This window comes from Aythya fuligula, chromosome 3 (genome assembly GCF_009819795.1).
Source record: "Aythya fuligula isolate bAytFul2 chromosome 3, bAytFul2.pri, whole genome shotgun sequence".
NCBI lineage: Eukaryota > Metazoa > Chordata > Aves > Anseriformes > Anatidae > Aythya > Aythya fuligula.
In genome coordinates this window covers 117538964-117562682 of record NC_045561.1, presented here as the reverse complement: position 1 = coordinate 117562682, position 23719 = coordinate 117538964, and the positions used below count along the sequence as shown (strand labels likewise).

Here is a 23719-nt window from a genome sequence, read left to right as displayed (position 1 = left end):
GAGGAAAGCACGAGGAACGGAGCAAATTTCCCCATGGTGCCACAATCTGAGCCTTCAGGAAGCCGTGGTCCCTCGCAGCATCTCCAAAATCCCCGCAGCCCCTGCTCTCCAGCGGGACGACACGAAGGGGCTGAGATGAGGCTGGGCAGGCAGCGAGCCCCAAAACCAACGTGCCTGTTCCTATTCTTACCTCATCCCTCGCTTTTATTTCGTAGATGTGATGAGCCTGTGAGTTCTCAGAGCAGCAAGCACCGGTGCCAGGTTGTTACCCAGGATTTTGTGCTCCTCCTCGTGGGTCCTCAGCCCGGCCCTGAAGCCGGAGCAGAGCACGACGACGGCCCCGAGGAGCAGCGGCGAGGCCCCACGCTTCACAAACTAGGTCACCGGTTTGAAACGGAGGTGTGGACGGCAGCACCAGCCCCACAGCAGGCGCTGCTGCGGCTCCACGTGCCTGCAGAAGCATTCCTGCCGCCGTGTAATTACGGGCTGGGACCACAAAACGCGTGCGCTGCCTCCCTCCTCGGCCGGCATCGCGCGGCCGGGCTCCAAAGCCATCTGAAAGGGCTGGCATCCCTCAAGACCCAGCTCCACAAGGCAGAGCCGCACGCGCTTTTAATTGATTCCTGCTTTCCAGCACGGCAGCCAGACCCCTATGAATAGAAGCAGCAAAAGCTCAGGAAATGGTCTTTTTTCCTCTCCCCCGCCCCGTTTTGAACACGGGGATTTTCTGGCTCCGTTATTGTCATCCTTCTGACTCAACGCACGCACTCGCGTGCGTGCACGCACATCAGAGGGAAACGGGGCTGCCGATCTCCTGGCAATGACAAAAGGTTCATTTCTACTCATTAAGGGGTCTTGTAAAACGGCAGGCAGCGCTCGCGCTCGTCCCTCCGGCACAGGAGCAGGTTTGCGGAGCGAAATTTTCCCGAGATCAGAAAACCGAGGGCTGCTCAAGCCCCACGCAAAATGCCAGCTTCCTAGCAACACGGGCTTCTTACGCTGGAACAAAAGGCTCTCCAGGAAAGGCTCCTCGTCCTTCTGGGTCAGAGGACACCCAGCATCACCCAAGGGTGCTCCCAGCCCGGGTACAGGAGCGAGCCTGCGCAGCGTTCATGGCGATGCACCGAAACAAGGCGAGGTGCTGGGTGCTGCCGAAGGTTTCTGTGGGTCCCAAGAAATCCTTGATTTCTTTTTTTTCAAGAAAACTGATCTGAACGGAGGTCGGCACGCGGAGCTGTCGGTCACGGGTACCCGGAGCAGCCCCTGGTGCCACGCTCAGGGTTGGAAACGCGAAGCGGGATCCATCCAAAGAGCCAGGCGAGACCTCAGAAGCCGCGGATCGAAAAATTCTGCAACCTTCTAGAGAGCAGGCAGAAAAAATACTGATACCAAACAGCCACAGATCACCGGAGACACGCACTTACCCTTCTCCCCTTTTTTTTTATCCTCCCCCTTGTGCTGGAGCAGCAGATAGGAGCCCCCTGCTCACTGCTGGTGTTTCTGGACACCGATGTGCCCGGCCCCTGCTGCCGTGCCGGTTTGCCTCGGCTAAAGCCTTCTGTTGTCAAGGGAGGTTTTGTGGCCGCTCTCTTCTGGTTACAACCTCGCATTTCAGGCTCTTGAAACATCTCTCTTCTTAATTCCTCCTTTTGTAGCGAGAGTGCGGCGCTGGTCATGGTTTCCACACTCGCTGCTTATTCTCAGTCATCCAGATCCCTCCGAAAAGGGGTTTTTTTGAAGCAGTCGAGCAGAACGCACCAGTGTAAGAACGACTTAGGTTACAATCTAAGGCCTCCTGAAGATTAAAGCCAATTATTTCTAGGCTCTTACCCTGGTTTTCTTCTTTTCTCACCGAGGCTAAACAAGTTTGTTGAGGTTACGTGACCTTCTACAAACCGCTCCTGCCTCTTTTTAACTTCTTCCTTGTTCCGAGCGCTCATTTCTGTCCAAGAATGGTGTTAAGTATTTGCTTGACAAAATGATCTCGCCACTTATTTACGGGGCACCCTTCCTTTTGAAATATTAATCCCCTTGACTAAGAATACCGCACACATCTTTATTCCAGCCTGTTTGGAAAGGGACTTGCCACAAGACAGCTTGGGATCTGAGCGGCGCGATACTAGAGCTCATTATTTTATTAGGAACCAGCACAACATTCAACCCCCTTCAGCACCTTCAGATTGCTGGGGGTATACCAACAATGTTGGTGATGAACTTTGAAGCATTAATTAAAAAAAAAAAGTCAAAGAAGCGACCCTGAACGTTGCAGCCCATGCACCGAAGGAAGGGGTTGGGATTTCTTCACTCCAAAGGTGGGGAGGCACTGGCACAGGCTGCCCGAAGATCTCAGGGGTGCCCCATCCCTGGAGGTGTTGGATGGGTAGGTAGGAAGGCCAGGTTGGATGGAGCTTTGGGCAACCTGATTTAGCAAGAGGTGGCCCTGCCCATGGCAAGGGGTTGGAACAGGGTGACCTTGAAGGTCCCTTCCAACCCAAACGGTTCTGTGATTCTACAATTAGAGCAGGAAACCTTCGAGATACAGGTACCTTCGTACAACCACTCGATAATGTTGATAGTGGGGTGTTCCTGCCACCAAAGCCACGACAATTTCCAAGATCAGTGCCCAGCACCAAGCAGGACAACCCTGAGGATGAGCTGCGGGTCCCCACCGACCCAGCTCGCCCACCCAGAGCTGGCAGCATCCTCCGTACCTCGGGATGTGCTGGGCTTGGGGGAAGAGCCCCTGACTTTTTTTGGGGGGCTGAAGACCCCCTCGCTGCCGTTTGCTTCCCAGAGCTTGTGTCGAGGCCGAGCCACACTCAGCACCCGTGGGGCTCAGCTCCAAGGCAGCGCCGAACCAAACGAAACGTCGCGGGGAGATTTCAACGAGGGAACAACAAAAAACACCCGTACCATCGGAGTTCCTTCCCCTCGTTTCCTCCGATTCCTCGTTTCTCATGATCTTGGCCGGCTGCTGCTTTTTCCGTGCCTCTCATCTCTATTCCACGACCCAGCCGCCTTTTGTCCGCTCAGCACAACGGCGCTGAAAAGAACTGGGTTAGGGCAGCAGGCAGGAGCTGCACGGGTTTGGACGCGTCGCAGGAAGTTGACTGTGCAGAATTAAATCCCAGTTTCCTCTTCGGGCCGTATATATTGGCCGGCGAGAAGATTATTCTATTTTTCAGCTGCAAGGACGAGGGGGGCTCGCACGCCGCAAGCTGGAGGTGCCAAGACGGCTGAAGAAAACGATCAACGGGGTTTTCAGCAGGATGGGCAATTTTGGGCAGAACAGAGGCATTCGGGAGCAGTTCATTTCATTTGGCATTTCCCCTTCCTTACAGCTTCTTTTTTTTTTTTCCTATATATACACACACACAAGCAGTTTGTACAGCAGAAAATGGAACTCGGAGGAAGCAGATGTGAGAGGGGAAATTTTGGTGAATTTATCTTGCAGAAGCAGGGCTGCTCCCGGAGCCCAGTCTCCAGCGCGTTGTTAAATGAGGCAGCGAAGCCTCTGCCACGATACCGATGAAATTGCCTATTAGGAAACCTTGACTTTACACCTTTTACGAATTTAGACATGAGGATTCGTGTGTTTAATGCTATTCTACGCAAGCTGGTTTGTTTCCTTCCAAATCCACGAAATCTTGCGGACGAATTGCCAGAATTGTCCAAAGTTCCTCTTCAATTCCTCGCTACTAAAAACCTGCTAATTGCTCTCAACCATCCGAGCTTTCCCTGTCTTATTTTCCCCTTGTATTAGTTTCTGTACTGTTCACACCTTCTGTGGCTTCACGTCAGATTTACCACCTTAAAAATTCCACTTGAAACAAGAGAATTTATTTAGTTTGAAAACAAACGTTTGGACAAATGCGTTTCGTGGTGCTTCCTATCAAAACAGCCAGATTTTGGCTAAGACCCGAAGAAACCTCCAGCCTCTCTGCCACCCTGATCTCACCCTGATGATGCAGGTCACCATCAGCCTCGTTTCCTTATGGACCCACTCTCCAAATACAAGGAAAATCGTCCCTAGGAGCATTTCCCTGCACCTTTTGGTTATCGGCTCTGCCCTGCATCTTCCAGCTCCCCTCCAGGCACATCTCCACCCGGAGCAGCCCCTCGGGCACATCACCGGTTGGGATAAAGCATCCCAGTTCTGCAGATCCAGCAGGTATCTGAATTAAAAGATGCCCCACCGGCACGTTTCGGGGCCCGAGCTGTCCTCACACCCAACACAGCTCCCTGACACAAACCCAAGTTGATTTAACATCATCTTTACACTTTTGTACACCGATTAAAAATGAAAGAAGACAAATAAATCCTATCAACTGCCGGCACCGCACCTGCTTTTCCTTTTTGCAACCTCCCCTTTAGAGCTTTTCCTGAATAAATAATTTTACGGCCTTATTATGGTCCAGATCGTGTTATTATGCAACCTGTTGAGACAACATCTTGAAAGTGTGACAGCAAGAAGCGCTGATGATGCCCTAATTATTACAGCATGACTAAGTAGTTTCACCCTTCTGATGTCCAGGGACGGGACTTTTACATAACTTCCCAAGGCAACGGGAAGATTTCATCCTCGGATCGCTCTTCGAGAGGCTCCTCCTGAAGTTCTCCAGCTTTGGCTCCGGCTCTGCAGAATTCCACCACCGACTTACTCCGATCTCCCAGGCAATTTATGGTTCTGGCACGACTCAGCGCAATCCATCACTGGGGTGACAGACAGAACATAAACTGTATCCTGGCTGACATCACTGCTGGAGTCCCTGGTGAAGTCAGAAGAAACTATTACCAAATGAAAAACAATGCTGTCAGAGCTGCACGCGCTCTGCCATTCCTCTCCTGCCATATTCCTTCCTCCGCGGAGGTTATTCTGTTTAAAAGCTGCCTTGCTTTGTCCAAGAGGATTTTGCAACGCCGGTATTAAGCTGAAACACTCGAATAAAAGGCTAAATAGGACAGCAAAGAGCAAGGCTGCGACGGCGAGGCAAGGGAGGTTGGCAATGCTCAAAGCAGCGCCGCGCTGCAACTGCACAGAAATTGGGTTTAATAGCTAGTGAGGCCTTTAAAAAAAAAAAAAAAGGAGTGTATGAATAGAGGTTGAAGCTTCTAGAAAATGAGCAAGTGATTGGAGGCTACCAAGGAAAAGGCAAAGTGGAGAGGGACACAATTTGCTGAAGGCGGTGTAAAATAAACCCCGACCCTGCTATAATGGAGGAAAGCTTTTACTTAGGTCTGATTCACTAAAACCAATGAAATAATGTAGTCGTGTTGCACGGCCCTACCAAAACCTCACAGCAAGGTAATTAAAACAGGCCGACTCCTCTCTCCTCCCTTCCTCCTCTCTACCACCTCTACCCCGCTTCCTTCCTCCTCTCTTCCCTCTTCCTCCTCCCTCGTTTCCTCCCCACAACAGAGCAAGGTGTGAAGAGCGAAGGCAGCCTCGTGTCCTCCAGGGAAGCTGCTCCGTCTGCTCCTGTGGTGGCTTTTTCTGTTTTTTTTTTCCTCCTCTCTCACGGGCTCTGCCACCAGGAGCACGAGGAGCAGCAAGATGCTTCGCTGAGAGTGCCGAAAGCAAACAGCCAGGATCACCGAATAAACAAGGACCAACATTAAAATAGTGGTGAGATTCTTTACTTCTCCTGTTAATGGTCTTAATAATTCACCTTGCAGGGTACATAAAATATTTTTCAAGGCAATTCCTGTGAAATTTTAGAGAATGAATAAATGCATCCACAAAGCAGAGCGCGGCAAGGCAGCGCAGGAGGCTGCCGGCACACGGTACCCGCACCTCTTCCATACTTTTGTGCACTCCAAATTGAGTTTAACTAAATATACATCGACTTAAAGCAACATCCAACCTTTTAAAACGCTTCTCAACTTTGTAGAAGTTTCCTTAAGCAGTTTAGTTTTGCTTGCACAAGCTCCCGAGCGGGCTGCTGTCGGTACATCGTGCTCCCGTGCAGGAGATTACGGTCAAGACCAAACCGAGCTCTTGCTACACATCTAACTGGAACAGCGAGCCCGTAGACGTCCTGCTAGGGGCTTTATTTTTATCTAAATCGGTTTAAATAAATAGAATTTGCATCTGGCTGGGGACGGCGTATAGATAACCAGCATTCCTGACACACCAGTTGCACAACCTGCAGGCTGATGAGACTTGCTGATGCCTGGTGGTCAAGCTGCCCCAACGCTGCTCCCCCCCTACGGCAGCACAACCACCCCACAGCTCTCCTTACCCTATTTTTTTTTAATTTATTTTATTCTTTTTTTTACAGCTAGACAGCCTGCGACAGGAGCAGCAGGCCCTGCTGGCACGGCTAGCTAATCTGTTCACGCTGGGCATCCTGGTTCCCGGCCAACGTTTTAACAAACTCCCGAAGTGGCTGAAGCCAAGAGAGGACCTCGCAGGTTGTGATGAAGATACCGAGGAGCAGCGGTGGCAGGGAAAGCCAAAACAATCTGCTCGGATGCTCCTCCAAGGCCACGTTTTATCCCGTTCCCATGCTGTAACCAGCAGCTCGTGCGAAAACACGGGGTGGGGAGCACCCTCAGCTCTTGCTGCGGACGGGAGACAAAAGCAGTGCCAATCCCGAGCCTGCTGCGGACACGAAAGCATGAATAATCCGAGGAGCAAAGAGTCAAAAAGGAAAATGAGCAGAAAGCAGAGAAGAAACAGAGTGAAGAAGCTGCCCGGAGGGGTGCGGGTGGCGAGCAGCACGCAACCCCTCACCTGGAAGAAGCGCAGCGAGCAGAAGCATCCTTCCTTTCTTCCATAAGCGCTCATGATGTGAGCTTCTCAAGATGCTGATTGTCTGATTTCGACCGATTTCTCGAAATAACGGGTCGAGCCACCCAGGTTCTGGCAGCTCCGGGCTCCTCACGCTACGCGCTGTGGTTTCCTGTTTGGTATTTTTCCAGCCTACTTCCGACAGCGACGCGAATAAAGTTCCTCTGCACCTCCCCACCCCAGGCTGGGATTGAACCATGTAAACATCAGGCTGGGCTAACAGCTCGGTCCCGCTTTCAGAAAAGGAAAAATTGCCTAAATTCGGAGATTTTGTTGCATCCCTTTGTCACTATATGCCTACTTTTTTTTTTTTTTTTTTTAAATAGATGTTCATCGAGGAGTGGTTTAAGTGCTCAAAAATAAGCCAGGAGAAAAACTTGAAACTGATTTCAATCACATTTTGATAAAAAAAAAAAAAGTCAACCCCTTTCTTCATCCGCTGAAAAGCAGTCATTTAGGCTGTCATCTCAGCGAGTGAATTAATTTTCTTAAGAGCAAGCGAGAAAATTAGAACGATTTAAGGCAGCACAGAGCGCTCAGCAAGCGCCTGCAGCGTTTCCCCAGGTTGTGCGTTGCACCCACCGCCCTTCCTTTAGGGGAAAAAGCTCGATCTGGTGGTGGAAGCGTCGAGGCAGGACACCTGCACACCCCAGGGGATGCAGGCACCGTCGGCAGGGTTGGGGTGAGACGAGGAGAAGGGTGTTTGAGCATCGCAGGTAGAGAACCACCGGCTGCGTGCTGCCGAGCTCCGTTTAGATGTCATTTGGGACACCCCAAAGCCAGATTTCATGAGGTTTTATTCCCCTGGGACTGACCTTGTTGCTGGTAGGCTGAGAAACATCATTTTCAGGTAAGGTTTCAATGCATTAGTCTGATTTTTAAACATCATTTTTAAATATCAGCTACCGGAGCCCTGCTTTGTGTCATTTTAGGAACACCTTACGAAGAAAAGGTGTGAAAACTACATTTGAGACAATCTTCAGGCTTTCCACCCTTTTCCTTTCCCAGCTAGTCACCCATTACCTTCTCAGTCCCTAACAAAGTCGGCAGGACGTAGACTTTGACCATCTGCAAACAAAACCCGTTCTGGGCGACGACGCACACGCTCTCACGCCTCCAGCCCACGCTGGCAATTCATTCTCCCTCGAAAAGTCAGTGCAGAATTAACCCCCCCTGCCACCGGCATGCAGGGACACCCGAAATCTGCAGGCAATCCTGTAGGGAAGACGAGGTGAGGAGCACGGGGCTGCCCCTGAGCACATTTTGGGGTGTCGTGGCTCAGCACCACCAGCTGAGCGTCCAGATCCCAAGGTGCTCCGTAGCCCTAACCCTACCCCGTACACCTTTTGGCTCTGGGGACTCTCACCAGTAGGGTTTTTCTGCCGTCGAGGCTATCACAGCCATCAGGTTTTGTCTTTCAAAAGTCCTTGAAATGCAAAGAGATGGATTTTTTTTTTTCTTTACTGAAAAAAAAAAAAATCAGTGAAAGAATATTCTGCTGGAAATGCGTGAACCGGGTCATGGGAAAACGAACAGAAACTCAACGTCATTCACGCCATCTGAGAACACGATCTACGATCCCAAGTTACAAAAAAAAAAACTTCCTGAGAAGTACAGACCTGTTTGTTGTTTGATATGTGGCTATTTCGATTTTTTAACAGGTTTTTGGTCATCTCAAACAAGGCTGCGAGTGGTAGCGCTGCCGGCTCGTGCCAAATAAAGGGCTTCCAAGAGGCTTTCACCCAGAGATCAGGCTAAATGGGAAACAAGAAACCTCCACCAACATTAGACACAACAACAGCTGAAACTTTCACTGCACTAAGCCCTAAAAATTCCAGTTATGGCTTTAGCATTGCAATAGAAACAGGTAGGAACCGGCCCTGGCATCTCTGTGATTCCCCTGGGAGGGCTCTTCCAGCACCCATCGGCTCGGCCCCGTGCTGGGAGTTTAAAGATGCTTCCCACCCTCAAATCATCACGGTCAACTTCCCAGCACAGTATCAGATACAAGAAATAAAATAAATTAAAGAAATAAATAATTTATATCATTCTCTTAGACGTCATTTGCAAAACAAAATTGTTGCTGCTTTTGCGTAACACGCACACATCCGTTACGCTGGGAGCAGAAATGTCATTTTAAGCACTTCAAGCAGGAATTAGTCGATTCCAGAGATCCTGATAGGGCATAATACCCTAAATGAATGTTGCCAAAACATTTCAAAAAAAAAAAAAGAAAAAAAAAAGCACAGATGGACACCACGTGCATCTGTTGGAAGCAAATACAACCTTGCCCGGGATAAAATCTTCATAAACAAACAAAAAAAAAAAAAATAAAGCCCTGCATATTTTTAGCTTGACTAAGAGGATTAGGCGAGGGTTTTATGAAGACATTTACACCAGCGCTGACAAACGACACGGGAGCAGCAGACCTGCCCACGGTAACTACAGCACGCAGCAGCCTTTCCTCCGGGACCTGCAGAAATTCAGGCTCCGTGGGTCGGACGATGCTCGTGTCCATCCCAAAACGAGGGTGCTGTCAAGCCCTAGTGCCACGGCGAGCTGTCCTTGCTGAGGTTCCGGGTGGAAGCCCTCCTTCCCCAGCCCTCCTCTTCTTGATAAACCCATGCCCAAGCGCAAAACCCGATTTTCAAAGGATGCTAATTACTGGCAGCGTCTTAATAGCGTCATTAGAAACGAGAGCTCCCCGTCCATGCCAGGGATCGTGCCAGCATGCCAAGGGAAATTAACAGCGCCTTCCTCCATCAAAACAGGCATTTCTGCTTTAGGTAATGACAGCACCATTCAAGGGTTACAGCACTTCTTTTTTCAAAGGATCGCTGCTAAACATACAGACCTCAACGAGCAGCAGAGATTTTTCTGTCTACACATTCACGTATCCACTTTTGGGGGGAATCGTTACGAAAAAGGCAATTCTGCTCAGCCATGACCTGCTCCAGCTTTGGATTTGAAGCTCCAGGATCTGACCGGGAAGGTCCGTTTGTGGCTCAAGCACGCACCAGAAAACCTCGGATCTATTTTCAGCTCTGCCATAAACATCCTCTAAGATCTTGAGCAAGTCCGGCTCGACCAAATCAGGAAAAACTCTCTTCCTTTAGGATCTGAGAGTCCTTCTGCGATAAGAGTGAACCTCAGCACTCACAGCCTGGAAATAGATAACGACCCCCAAATAAACCAATGTACAGCATGGTTAACTCAGTGTTCGCTTGGGTAGACAGCTTTATTTGCCTTAATTCTTGGGAAACAATCCCATTTAAGCGGATGAAGCCATTCCCAATCTAACGTCTTCTCATCACTCTTCAATAATTCAGCTTTTAAAGAAAAAAAAAATATTTTCAGATTTGATGGCTGAAACTTCTCGAGTTGGTTTGGACTTTTTTCTTTTTTGGTTGAAGGAGTGTTCTAGGGGGCAAAAAAATAAATGAAAACACAACAAATATCTCTTTAACAGCCCTTGAATGTCTACCAAGCTAAAACCCAAAAGACGTCAACAGCTGAATTTCCAGAGCTGGCCTTGAACTCGTAGGGCCTTTATTCTACCGAACAGAAATTGCGGTGCTTTCGCATCTCACAAGAGATACTAAAGGTAAATTCAACTCAACTTAGTGACTGCCAAGCTCAAGATCCCCGAGCTGCAAGGACGACAGAAAAAACAATGGAGCAATTCAGAGAATTTCAGATTCAGAGCAACAGCTTGAGCGTGAGCCCGTGCAGCGAGCGAGGGCAGGAAACAAAAGCGAGCCATTGACCAAGGCTCGTGCCATCGAGCTTCCTTCTTCATCCTTCTTCATCCTTCCTTCTTCATCCTCCTACTTCTACGTACCTTCCTACTACTCCTAGTAGGATAAGTGTCCTTACCTTACAATAAAACCAATCCACACCGGTGTTTACAGCTACCCAAGAGTGGCTGCCCGTAGAGGCAACAGCTCGGGCATTTCGGCACTGGGAAGGCAGGAAGATTATAAGATTATTTAGGCAACGTTTTTTATCACATCCTTAAATATTTAGAAGTCTCTGCCACGGCCGTAAATTACTCATCTGGGACAGGCTGTAAGCGCGCGGGTGTTTAATAGATAGCACCAGCTTCCGTAAATTAGGCTTGCATGAAAAATAGTTAATAATGCTCAAGTTGACTATTAAAATACTTCCCTGTACTTATGTAGCACATATTAAAGAAGTGGCTGGGTAGTAACCGAACGAACCTCCACGAAAACACAACGATAACACCAGATTTTGTAATTATGTGGATACCGTGACGGCCGTATTTGCCCAGCTCTGCTGTAGAGCACAGCTCGCCCAAAGCCACTGTCACAACAAAGGTCTAAATATTGAAATATTTCCTCAAAACTTCTGCTAAACCGTTGTGGCTGCATAAGATCCATGGCCCAAAGACTTATCCATGCTAACATCAAAGTGTAACTAGGACTGAAAAAGGAGAAAAAATTTTTAGAGAAAAAAAAAAAAAAAGGAAGGTGTTCAACCATTTTTCCTCATTTTTTACTGCAAATATTCACTAGACTGTTACTCAAATATTTAGCTCAACGCTTCATGCCTACGAAAACTGCTGATTTAATTGCAATCTGAAAGTCCTTAATGACAAGCTTGCTAGCAGGAAGCACGGCTGCAGTCCCTAAGTCCTTACGTGACATCTCCCAAGCGCACCACACCTCGCAACCAGGAGCATTTGAACTTAAAGGCAGCTGAAGGCTGAAATTAAGCACAATTTGGGTATGCCAACCCAAGAGGGATCAAGGTAAGCAAAAAGCAGGCGGCGTATATTAATAAAGATTACGCTTACGTGACTAAAAAAAAAAAGGTGCACCGAGCCTCACGTTACAATGTATTTTAGACTTATTACAAGAAATGACAAATACACTTGGATCACGGCAGTCCCTCCCTAAGTAGCTTATTTGTTTGTTTAGTTCCAGGCACAATGGGAGCTTGGGCTAATTCAGGTTGCCTGTTACTACCTCATTATAAATACTAATTACTGCTATTACTTACTAAACGTTTATTTGGGTTAACCTATAATGCAAGCCAAGATGCCTTTTCAAGTCTATCTCAGAAGCTCAGCAGGAGCAATTGTGATTCCAAAGCGAGCGCGAAGACAGTGCTTTATAGACTTTCTCCTCCTCTCTAACGAGGGCTTGATTTTTAGGGAGAATCCACTCCTTTGACAGAAGGAAATAAAGGAAAAGAAATCCATTTGAGCCCTTGTCCAGAGCAGTACGAGGGTGGCCGATGGTGGTGCGAAGCCCAGCAGTGCTGGTGATGGGAGAAGGGGGAGGCGATTTCCACTCTTCCCCTTTTGAAAAGCAAAGATTTTGCTTTAAGTTCCACTTAGCTGTGTTTTGCAGCTATGCTCCAAGCGCTTTGCCATCAGCTTATTAATCCTCGATACAGGGAAGTGAGATACTTGTTAGTTTTTGTTAGGAGAAAAATCACAAAGGACAAGAAAATTACTTAATAAGCTGAAAAATCAGGTTTCGAGGCATCTCAGAGCCACGAAACATAAAATGTTCTTTATCAAATTGCAGCGCATCCTCCGTCTGAACACCAGCAGTCACCACAGCTGGTTCAAACTCTCCCGTATTGACTCTGCAGATAATGTTTTAATAATCCTGTTATCATTTCATAGCATAAATGACAGAAATAGGTATTAAAATTAGGTCCAGCAGCTGTACCCGGCAGTGAGAAGGAGGAAAAAAGAAAAAAAAAATAGATAAATGGTTCTATAGACAGCAATATCTAGTGATTTCGATCCGGCTAGCTGTGTTTCTTTAGCAAATCTGTGCCCGTGCATTAGGCAGGCACATCTCCGAGTGACTCCGAGTCCACGCATACTAATTTTCTGCCACGGGAGAATTCTAATAGGTCACTTCAGAAAAGAAAGATAAGGGTTTTTCTTCTTTTTTTTAAAATGAGGATGAGGTTCAAACCGGCCAGGTACCCAGAACTTGTGATGCATTCAAGGAGCCTGCAGAGATAAGGCTATTCATAACATTTTCAGGGACCTTGAACTGAAGACGTGGTAGCCTTACACAGCAAAGTAGGAAATGAGCCGGGAATAAACAAAGCTGGGTTTCAATACTCAGGGAGGAAAAAAAAAAAGAGAGAAAAAAAGAAAAAAAAAGCCATTTCTGAAAACACAACGGGTTGCAGAAGAGGACAAAGACCACCGCCAGTTTTGACAATCTCTGTAAAACGGGAGGGACAGGAAGAGCTGAAGGCTCAGATGAGGAGCTTTTACAATACAAATTTGCCTGATGCCTTTTTACCTACGTGATCAAACCCTTGCAGAGCATCTCAGTGCCTTCCCCTGGCTGTTTTCTACTGTTTTATTCCACCTCTGCCACGTGGTGCTCTCCAGACCCCACTGCACAGAGTTCAAGAACCCAACTGCTGCGTCGGGAGACCGCTTCAGCCATCCCAGGAACTGAAAAACCTCTGCTAAAACATGACAAAAAATTAAAATCCTTGACTTTGGATATGTCTAAGAGTCAAAATAGCAGATGCTTGCATTGCAGCCTGCCAGGGCACGAGCACCCTGCCACCGGTGCAGCAAAGCACAGGGCTCCTCTCAGCCCTGGCGTAAAGCCCATCCCATTTTCACAGCTCTTACTCTGCTCTTCATGCTTGTATTCTCCAGCATGCCCCTTCCTCGCTCGTCCTCTTTCATTATCTCCTCCTGATGGAGAAACAGAACAGCCTTTTAGAAATTTCCAGCACTTGGAAGACACGGCTCCCACTCGTCGCACCAGAGAACACTTAATCCTACAGCCTGTTCACGTGTCTGAACTTCCAGATAGCTCTTTTTTTCCCCCTGCTAGGAGCACCAGGGCTACTTCCCTTATGCAGAAATCTGCGTGGACGTTGAGAAATGCCTTCTGTCTCCTGAAGTCATCTTCCGAAGGTGGAACCACTTGCTGATGAAAGCCAGCTCGCAGCGTAGCACAATTCCCTAAATGATTTCAGCAGCGAGGGCTGCTGAGAACAATGGCTCCGTGATGAGCCGCATGCATCATTCTGTGGGTTAGCTGAGAACTCATTTAGTGCTCCAAATCTCATTAGAACTCGCTGATCAGGATGTAAAATACGAGCTTATCTCTGAACCGAAGGCTTTCGAACAGCTCGAACCCAACTCGGCTCCTCTGTCTTCGAGCAGTTCATGCTCACTCCTCGCGCTCTGGGAGCCCTATCTGAAGAAATCTCGTAGCAAACCAATTAAGATTATATTGCCGTGGCAGATTAGGAGACTTAAACCGAAACCTACACGCAGGTACAAAGGTCAAACACCGCAGCTCCATACCTCCCCACAAGCCCGTGCCAACCTGGGAAACGGGAATATTTTCCTACCCCGTGGAGACGGCGCACTTAGCAAAAATCCCCAGCAGACTGGACAGCAAGAGGCTTGTTCTCCGCCAGCAGGAGCTCTCAAAGCTCCTGAATTTGCAGCAAGACAAGCCCAGGTTGCAGCAATGCTCTCGTCCTGTCAGTGCTATGCCACCAAGCACCAGACTGCAGCAACCCCTGGCAGTTTCAGCATCGAGGATCCCCCGGGCAGCAGGCTAAGGGGCGGCACAGAGGGAGGGAAATATTTCCAGGCTGGTATTTTTTGGGTTTAGGCTGGGGTTTTTTGGATTCGTTTTATTTTTTAATGGCTGTTCTGTGCATTTTCCCCTCACACTTTAAGCCTACCCCAATGAAACTTCAACCTCGCTCAAGGAGATTCATTTAAACCGTTCTTACAAACCCCTGAAAGTTTATTTCCCCGCCAAACAGATGAATTACCAACCATAGGTATTTTCCAGCAACCCGAAGGAAACCCAAGAGGAAAAGCACGCTTCTTGCTTTTAACACACCTCCTCAAAAAGCTTTCAGGGTTACTTAAAACAGTTTTCAAGACGTCTGGGCTATCTCTGCGATCACATATTCTGGGGCAAGCGTTCAAGTGCGGGCACCTCCTCGCACGCACGGCGATGAGCGAGCGGGCCTGCCCCACGTCAGGGAACTAAAGCCGTGGGGATTTTTGGGGAGGCCGTATCAGCAGCGACGTGTTTCTGCTTTTTGCCTTCTCCCCGGGCAGATCTTCCCTGCTGCTGGATGACATTTCTCGGCGGCAGGATTTGGCTCGGTACCTTCCCACCCACTCCCCACCTGCAGCCCCGAGCTCAGCTCCAGGCCCAGCACCGGGAGGACGTGGAGCTGCTGGAGAGGGGCCCAGAGGAGGCCCCGAGGATGATGAAGAAGAAATTTGTCACTATGAGGGTGGTGGGGCCCTGTTGCAGGCTGCCCCCAGGAGCTGGGGGTGCCCCATCCCTGGCAGTGCCCAAGGCCAGGCTGGATGGGGTTGGGGGCAGGTGTCCCTATGGCAAGGGGATGCAATTTGATGATCTTTAAGGTCTCTCCCACCCCAAACCACTCTGGGATTCTGCGATTACACAGCCCAAAATGAGAACCCCGCTGTCATCCCCACCCCACCCAAGCAGCACACGCCATCCTCCACCACCGAGGACACAAAACCTGGCTCTCATCATCTCTCCTCCAGCACCCCCAGCCCCAAATCTCCACCACCCATCCTCACCCTCACTCCCCCCAGACACAGAAATCAAGACAGGCTCCCCACAAGGGTCCCGCAAAACCAGGAGTTACCCCCTCCATATCCCAAAACCACCCCAATTCTGAGGTGCTCCCTGTACCAGGGGCATCTGCACGCAGCATTTTGGGAACCTCTGCTCTCCAAAACGAAAGCCATGGGATGCCTGTCAGCAGGGCCACTTGTCAGCAACGCAGAGATTGCTGAAGCCAAGCCTCTTGAGGGCTGCTGGCAAACCCCAGGCAAGTTGCACCCAATTTAATAAATCCACGTACACAAGTCGAGTGGTCGAGCATTCCGGGTGCTTGAGAGTAACCTGTCAAGTGCTTTTTACCTTTCAGGAACACCCTGCTACTTGGGTAAATTATTAAATTTCGATGATTCTGTTTTATTCACCTGGAAAATGGGAGCAAAAACCCAGGATTTATTGATTATTTTTTTTGTCTTGTAGGGGCATTACAAAATGTAGCCAGCGCACGTGCGATGCTCAGTTCATATCAAAAATTAACAGCACGAAGCAGCTTATCATCTAAAAACATTAGGAGAAAATTAAGTAGGTTGCAAAAAAAACAAGCACTAAAAATTATAGAGTAACAGATTTATGATCATCTGTGCAACCTTAATCCGTTCCCCTTTGCTGGTCCAACCCATACAGTGAATAAGTCAGAGAATCTATGGAAAAATATCATGTGGCTACAAAATTATAATTACAGTTGCATCTGTTTTTCCTAACTTTAGAAATGTTCAGCTTCACAAACTAGATCGCTTTTTTAGTTAAACTTCCCAGGTTTTGGTTCTAGCCTGCAATAACAAATTGTTTTGTTTTGTTTTTTTATATGCCGTATTTAAACATACTTCATCCACAGAAGTACCAGGAAACTCTATTAAATTATCACATTGTCACATCGAAACAGACTTAATTAATACAATTTAGGTAGTTTATTTTTTTCATTTTCACTGAATCTGAAAAATAAACTAGATTAAGTTACACTTCCCATGGTTACACTACATTTTCCATACAGCAAGCTTTGTATATACTGTATGGTTTCCTTTTCCAACAACAATAAAAGTGCAAAATCGGGCCAAATGCTATTTTCAATGACATTTTTGAATTCATTAAAGCTTTTTCTTTTATTTACTTTGGGCCTTCAAAGGGATTATCGCCACTGCATCTTCAAAAAACAGAACTTCATGCCAACATCGTCGAGTCTGGGCAAACTGCTCGAAAGGTTAAGGACGTGACTATTAATCCAGCTGTCAGAGGTGCCGGGATAGCACGGCTTCCACTGCTTTTGGTGTGCAAAAAAAAGTTGATTACAACAAAATATGAATCTATGAACGCAATTTCACGCACCCAGAGAAAATTCACATACAAGTATTTTTACTATGAAGTGTTAAGAGTAACCTCTATTGAAAAATAACTGTGTGGACACTAGAATGAAGACAGGAGTACCAAGAAAGCCTGCAGACAGTACAAACACAAGCCTTAATTTAAATTAAAGCCTTAATTGAAAAGAAAGCAAGAGTTGCATGCTGCTGAGGCAGAGCTAGCTCAAGTCCTTGTTCCTACCCCAGGAGTCTCAGAGGTGTACGTACCGCGGTGCTTCACCACCAGCTCTCCCTTTTTCCGTGAACCAGCACCCTTAAAATGACATTTGGAGACACAAACTGAGCTATTTTACACTTCGAATCCACTCCAGGAAATTCTACCTACCGACAATTAGGCTTCTGACTGATTACATCTCAATAAACACCGGGACTTTGCGCTCAGCTTCACCTAAGTTGAGATACAAGCACCTTGTAAACGCTCCAGTTTCACGCGTAACAGCATCGTGCACGCAGCACTTCACTGTTAAATCTGAACTTAGGAGTCATACGAGAATGCAGCATGGCTCCTACTATAAATGTTTGTCCTGTAAATGTTTCCAGAGTGCCCAGTTATCACGCCTGAAATCCTAACGCGGCATCTCCCATCGTTAAAAACCACTCGCCTGCTCTCCGCCTCTCCGCTGAGCGCGTCGGGAGCAGGGAAGAAAAGCCTGGGGAACTCATCCTGCTTGGAAATCTCCGCTCATAAAAGAGAAAGAAGCAGCCAGCTGTTTACAGAACGAGCCGCAAGACCCAGGACTCTCCTTGTCAGCAACCACGTCCGAGAAGTGCAAGAAAGACAAAAGGGGTGAAGCTCCCACGCCCAGCCTACAACAGGTTGAACTCCGGCGTGTTTATTTCCAGGCACAATTTTTCCAGTATGATTTAAAAGAACTGGTCACGAGCATGTGTCAAAATCCTTTGCAGGTTAGTCAGACTTTTTTTAAACAAGAACTTCAAAGACCGAGGCTTGAATAGCACTTCCAGTAAAAAGCTCATCTCTCAACTTCTTCAAGACCTTTGAAGTGTGTTGATAAAACTGGATGTAAAGTCTCAGATTAAGAGCAAAACACAGGCTCTGGGGGAGAGAAGAGAGGGCGGATCGGTTAGAAGTATGCTGTTTACAAGAAATAAGAAGAAAGAGAAGTTAAGGAGTCCAAGCTGTGAGATTTCTTGTGCGCTTTACACATGAATTTAATTGATTTAATGGCCTGAAAACTTCAGGGCTTTCCTCTCCTATTTCTTTCAATCCAGGAGTTATACAATGCCAACAGAAAAGGGGAAAAACGAGAGAAAAATATTTTCAGCTTTCATTTTTAAACCCTCGGTGCACGGTTTCACTGGAAAATTATAATACCAACTTTATTTTTTTATTTATTATTGAAACAACGAGCACGACTCTGAGATCCCTGGACAGGGAATGGATCGCTTTGCTGGGGGTTGGGAGCTCTCCCTGCTCCTGGGGCTCTTATTTCCCAAAGCCAGCACAGGAGAAAACCCTAATGTTAGGTGTATAACGCTGTCAGCACCGACCCATTTGGAGGCCGTGCGATACCTTTCAAACTCAGAGCAGTGTTGTGATTCTAAACACATCCCTCTGTTCATAATCAAGGCCTGAGCTGCACGTCTGTAGGAAAGCTGCTGATTTTGTTTGGTTTTGAAACAGTTCCTCGTCCCTCTTTTCATCCTAGGAATACAAGAACCAAGCCTTCTTGCCTCGCCTGCCATGCTGCTTTATTTTTCGAGTCGTTGCGTGCTGCAAACCCAAAAGAAAGAGACCCTTGGAGTTTCAGATGTCGAATTAGAAAAGGAAAACAAAAACCGAATCCAAAGAAACCCGGTTCTCAGCTCGTTTCATGGCATATTCCACGACATATCGTTCAAAATAAACACAGAATACACATAAATAGCTCAAAAATAGACATTTTAATGATTTTTTTTTGTTTCAAAATAGCTAGCTGCAGGATCAGCCTCGACTGGGACATTTCTGACACTTGTTTAAAGCAGGACCTGGTGCTTACGGATCCCTTTTTCCTCCGCAGAAGGGTGCCAACGCATCCCACAACCACTCCACTCATCTGTGGAAGCTGTAAGCTGACAATTTATAGCTCTTTAGAGCAAAATATGGGTACCGGAGAGTTCACTAACCAAGGCAAGCCAGCAAATTGTTGATTTAGATGTTGCCTGCGCTGTTTTCCTTTCCTAGATCACCTTCCTGCAGCTCCGACTCGCATCTAAGACAAGGCAAACCTCAGCGTGGACACGCTGGTTTAAAACTGACCACCAGGACAGCCTGCCTCAGCTCACAGAACAAACTAAATCAGGTTTGAAGAGGTTTAGGAGCATCCACACAAAGATTTACCCACGCTGCTTTACAGACCTACCTCGTTTGGGCACGGCGACCTCGTCGGGGCAGCACCTCCATTCCAAGCGCATCCAAGGTCCAGCCCCAAAACCACATCCTGACTTTTTCCAACTCCCCCGAGGGCACCCTAAGGGAAACGTCCCACTGCTCCTGGTGCCGAGATATGCTGGGCTTGCTTCCCGAGCAACTGGGTCAACCACACAAGAGCCTACCTGTCTTTCAAGGGAACGAGGAGGAAAAGCATCGCAGGATGATCAGCGCAGAAGCTATCGAGCCTGCATTCTCCCCGCAGAGCGCATTGGCTCTAGCCCAAAGCCAAGCGAAGCCTAGTTTCTAACCTACATTCCCAGTCAGGTAAATTAGTTCAGGCTTACAGAACCTCCAAACCAGTTCAGCAGATCTGCCTTTTGTAAATGACAGGGGCGCAGGCAAACCGTGCGGCGCTGACACATCCTCAATGCTCGGGCCGGGGCTCAGAAGCCTCCGAGCGCTTTGGGTTGGAAGCTTTTGGTGTGGGACGGCGTTTCGGGTGGTCATCATCCCACGGGGACGCTGCTGTGGTGCTACAAACCTGTTCTGAGCCAGCCCGACTCTCACGCGCCAGGCTCTGGGTGCAAAATGCGACGGTGCTCACGAGTGAGCCGGAATTTTTAACATCACAGCTACAGACAAACGAACTATTTCGGGTCCTGCTGCATCAGGGGGAGAGGTTAAAGGCTCCCTGGCTGCTCTCAGACGCTCCCTGCTACACCTCTGCCCTGTCAGCAGAGCCACTCGTGCAAATCCTCCCCAGCCCAAGGAGCTGGATGAGCTCAAACAGCACCAGGGGCTCGCACATCACCGCCTCCTGCCCCTTTTCCTGCACCATCCCTTCCCAACGGGCCATAAAGCACTCTTCTGCTGCAATATTATCTAAAACGAAACCAAAACGCTCAAAATTTAGGCTGCTGTGACTCCCGTCCTGCTGCCCAGCACCATCCAGTTGCTTCCCCATCACAGCTCTGCTCCTCCACCTCTTGCCTTTGGCTCCGACTTCAAGTTTTTGGACGCGGCGTCCACTTTTCCTCTATTTTTCCACCAATCTTACCCCGCTGCAAACCCAGACCAGGATTCCCAGGTGCTGCAGCAATCCAAATAACATATAACCATATAACCACCAATAAAAATCACTTGTTTGCATCTGCCAACAATTAAAGCCTGTATATACAGGAGGGGTGGCCGCATGCTACTGGGTATTACACGCTGCCTCGGCCCTTCAGCAATACCTCGTTAAAATATTTGCCTGCAACTCCGGGACATTCCTGCCCCAAACCCTGTCTTTAAAGGAAGAATCTAACTTTAAAACCCCCCCCTTTTTTCTTTTTTCTTTTTTTTTTTTTTTTTTTTAATTCCTCCCCTTTGATCAAGGAGATAAGAACCACGCTTCAAAGAAACGCAGTCAACCGAGCAAAACAAGAAGAACTTGTAGCATAAATAGTTTCCTTCTACAAAATACACTCTTTTTTTTTTTTTTTTTTTTTTTTTTTTTCAACCGGCAAACTATTTATGCAGGAGCCGGGATATTTTTAGCAGCGGCGCTCACACCTTCGTTTCTGACAACCCCTGCAAAGGCTCATGCAAATTACAACCCCCCCCCAACTCAAGATTAGCGAGCGCCGAGGTGCTGATCTCCAGCAGATCTGTTTGCTGAAAATATTCTCCTGCAAGGCAGCCGAGCGGCGTTTGTCAGCAGCCCACCCGACAGCCGTGGCGAGAGCCCACAGGAAAGTCAACAGAGGGCACATGCTCCCCGACGCGGACTTTTACAACGTGAGAATGACACTGACACTACTCCAATAAATCTAGAGTGGAAGTGTATGACTAATTACGGGAATTAGTCATGCAATTGTGAGCATGTGTCTCAGCATTATCGGAGGGCACGGCTCAGGGAAAACATGAGCACCGAAATCAAAGTCAACCACTAGCGAGGAAGAAGCCAAGGCCTCCTCGCCTCCCCCAACGCTCAGCTTCCCCCCCCCCCCCCTCCTGCTCCCTTCCCGGGGAGCCTATTTGTTTTGGAAGCGGGGATTTGCGCTGCCATATTGTTTGGCAACACGTTTCAAACGCCAGATACCCATCTTGAGCAAATAAGTTGAGATTTAACATTTCATCATGCCCATCGGCTGCGAGCCAGGTAGAGCGCTGCCAGAGCTACTACTGTTTATTATCTACCATCGAGAGCTGTTTGTCCCCTGAAGTGGCAACTTGAACTTTAATCATTTCCACCAAACAGCCCTCCGGAGTGGGAAGGCTTCGCCACTTCCCCAGAAAATCAGCAGCTTTGCACCCAGCTTTTCCTTCTTCACCACGTTTCTCACCCTGCTGCTGCGCCAGAGGCCTGGGTTCATCGCTGTACGTGCACCACGCGCCGCAGCCAGTCCCGCATCCAACATTTTCAAAACTTTATCTAAAAGCAAGCGATGTTTAGAGCACGGGGACACTTACTGAAGTTATACAGGCAGAGAAACACAGCTTCCAAACTGCAGTGGGACAGCACATCTCTAAAAGAGGCAACGAAGCACCTTTTTTCTAGGAGCACCTTGCACCTAGAACTCACCAGGTACACCCCTCTTCCATTCATCGATACAAATACAAACACACACACGCAAATATTGCACGCACAGGCGTATATATGGATATCCTGCCAGCCCACACAACCCAGGGCTTTTTTTTTTTTTTTTTTCCTTTTTTTTTTTTTTTTTTAAAAGGCTGAACCAGCAACACAAAGAATCCGAGCCCCGAGACGAGGCGAAGGAACGTGCAAGCACCACCCACCCCCGGGTCCGAATTTCCAGCTACAATATCCTTTGCTGTGTCACTCTTTTTTTTTTTTTTTTTTGGCTATGCCCTATTTGGGCAGCGAAAATTCGGCATCTACCGGCCACCCGGGGGGCCGAAAGAGCAGCCCGGAGGGAAGGAGCCCCCCCACACACGCACCTTTTCGCCCACCCCCAAAAAAAAGGGTGGTTTTGGGGGGGGGGGTTGTGAATCCGGGAGAGCATCGGCGAGGCATCGCGGCCGTGACCCACTTCTCGGCCGCCGAAAGGTCAAAGCGCACCTAGGAAACTGGAGGCTCTCGGCGCCTCCGCCAGCCTCCCTCGGAAGGAAACGGCTTTTCCGCCACCGATTTCCGACGGCCGAATGTCAGATATTCTCCCCCCCAACCCCAGCGAGACCCCAAACCCAGCGGAGATTTTGGGAACCTGCTGCGGGAGGCGATCGAGGGGGAGGTTTGAGGGACACGGCAGCGGGTGATGGGCACCCAAAGTCGCTGCCTGCCTTTGGGGGGGGGTGCTGCCGTCTCCCCCAAACCCAGCACGCCACAGCAGACCCGTTTCAGCCTGAAATCACCCCAAAACCCCCCCGATACCTCCGAACCACCTCCAGCCTCCCCCTACCCCCAATAAAAACCCCAGCGGCGCCCAACTCCCTCACCCCAAAAAACCCTCTGGGGGGGGGAGACCGGCCTCGGGGGGGGCACAGCCTCAACATGGGGGGGTAAAGGAGGAAATTTGGGGCTTGGGGGGGGGGATTTGAGGAGGATGCAGCAGGCAAACAAAGAGCTGTCACCGCCAGCAGCGCCGCCGAGGCCTCCCCAAGAGATGGGGGGGGTCCGAGGCTCACCCCCATCCCCTTTTCCACCCCCCCCCCCCCCCCAAAAAAAAGAGGCCGGCGCCCTCCTTTTCCCTTCAGCCATCTTTCCCCGGGACGTGGAAATCAGGAGGGCTCGAAAACTGCTCCTCCACTTTATTTTCCTCAACTTTTATCATTAAATCTTCCAAAAAAAAAAAAAAAAAAAAAAGAAAGGAAAAGGGGGGGGGGTGGATGAAGGGGAAAGGGGGGGGGGGGGGAGGCTCGCTGCCTCACAACCCCCCCCCCCCCCCCCTTGTGGTATATCGGCCCCCACAGCCGCCATAGCAGCCCTGTAGGGGGGGGTGTGCAGGGGGAGGCCGTGCCTCCACCATCCTCCCCCTCTTCTTCTCCCCCCTCCCAGCCATGACAGCTGCCTGGGGGGAGGCTCCCGAAGGGGCAGTCCCAATGTGTGCAGTGTGCGTGTGTAATTTGTGTGTCCCCCCCCCCCCCCCCACCACCACCAACCCCAAATCCCGGCCTCCAGCCGGACACACCCCCGCCTGCGCGGCGGGGCAGCGGCGTGCCCCGGCCTCCGTCCCTCCCTCCCTCCCTCCCTTCTCCCTCCTTCTTCTTCTTCTTCTTCTTCTCCCTCCTTCTTCTTCTCCCTCCTCCTTCCCTCTTTCCGCCCCCACTCACCTGCCCGCCCGGCTGACAGCAGCCTCCGGCCTCTCTCTTCCCCACCACCACCGCCGCCACCGCCACCCCCGCCGGTCGCTCAAGGCGACAGCGACTCCCCCGGCCGAGACGGCGGGGGCGGCCCCGGGGAAAAGGGGAGGCTGCGGCTCTTCGGCTGAGAGGAGGACGAGGAGGAGGAATTATGGAGGGAAGGGAATGGAGGCTGGCTTGTTTCTGGGGGCCCCGCTTCCCCCCGCTTAGCGCGGGGCTCCCGGCCACCCGGGGCCCCTTG

General features: G+C 49.2%; 1 protein-coding gene across 4 annotated transcripts in view; it reads right to left on the bottom strand.

Moving 5' to 3' along the window:
* NCOA1 (nuclear receptor coactivator 1) overlaps nt 1-23506 on the bottom strand; it is a 149804-nt gene extending 126298 nt beyond the window's left edge. For all 4 annotated transcript variants that reach the window (XM_032185474.1, XM_032185477.1, XM_032185479.1 and 1 more), the window contains exon 1: nt 23449-23506. The gene's annotated coding sequence lies outside the window, so the exon portion shown is untranslated. The remainder of the gene's footprint in view (nt 1-23448) is intronic.
* Between the last annotated feature and the right edge of the window lie 213 nt (nt 23507-23719).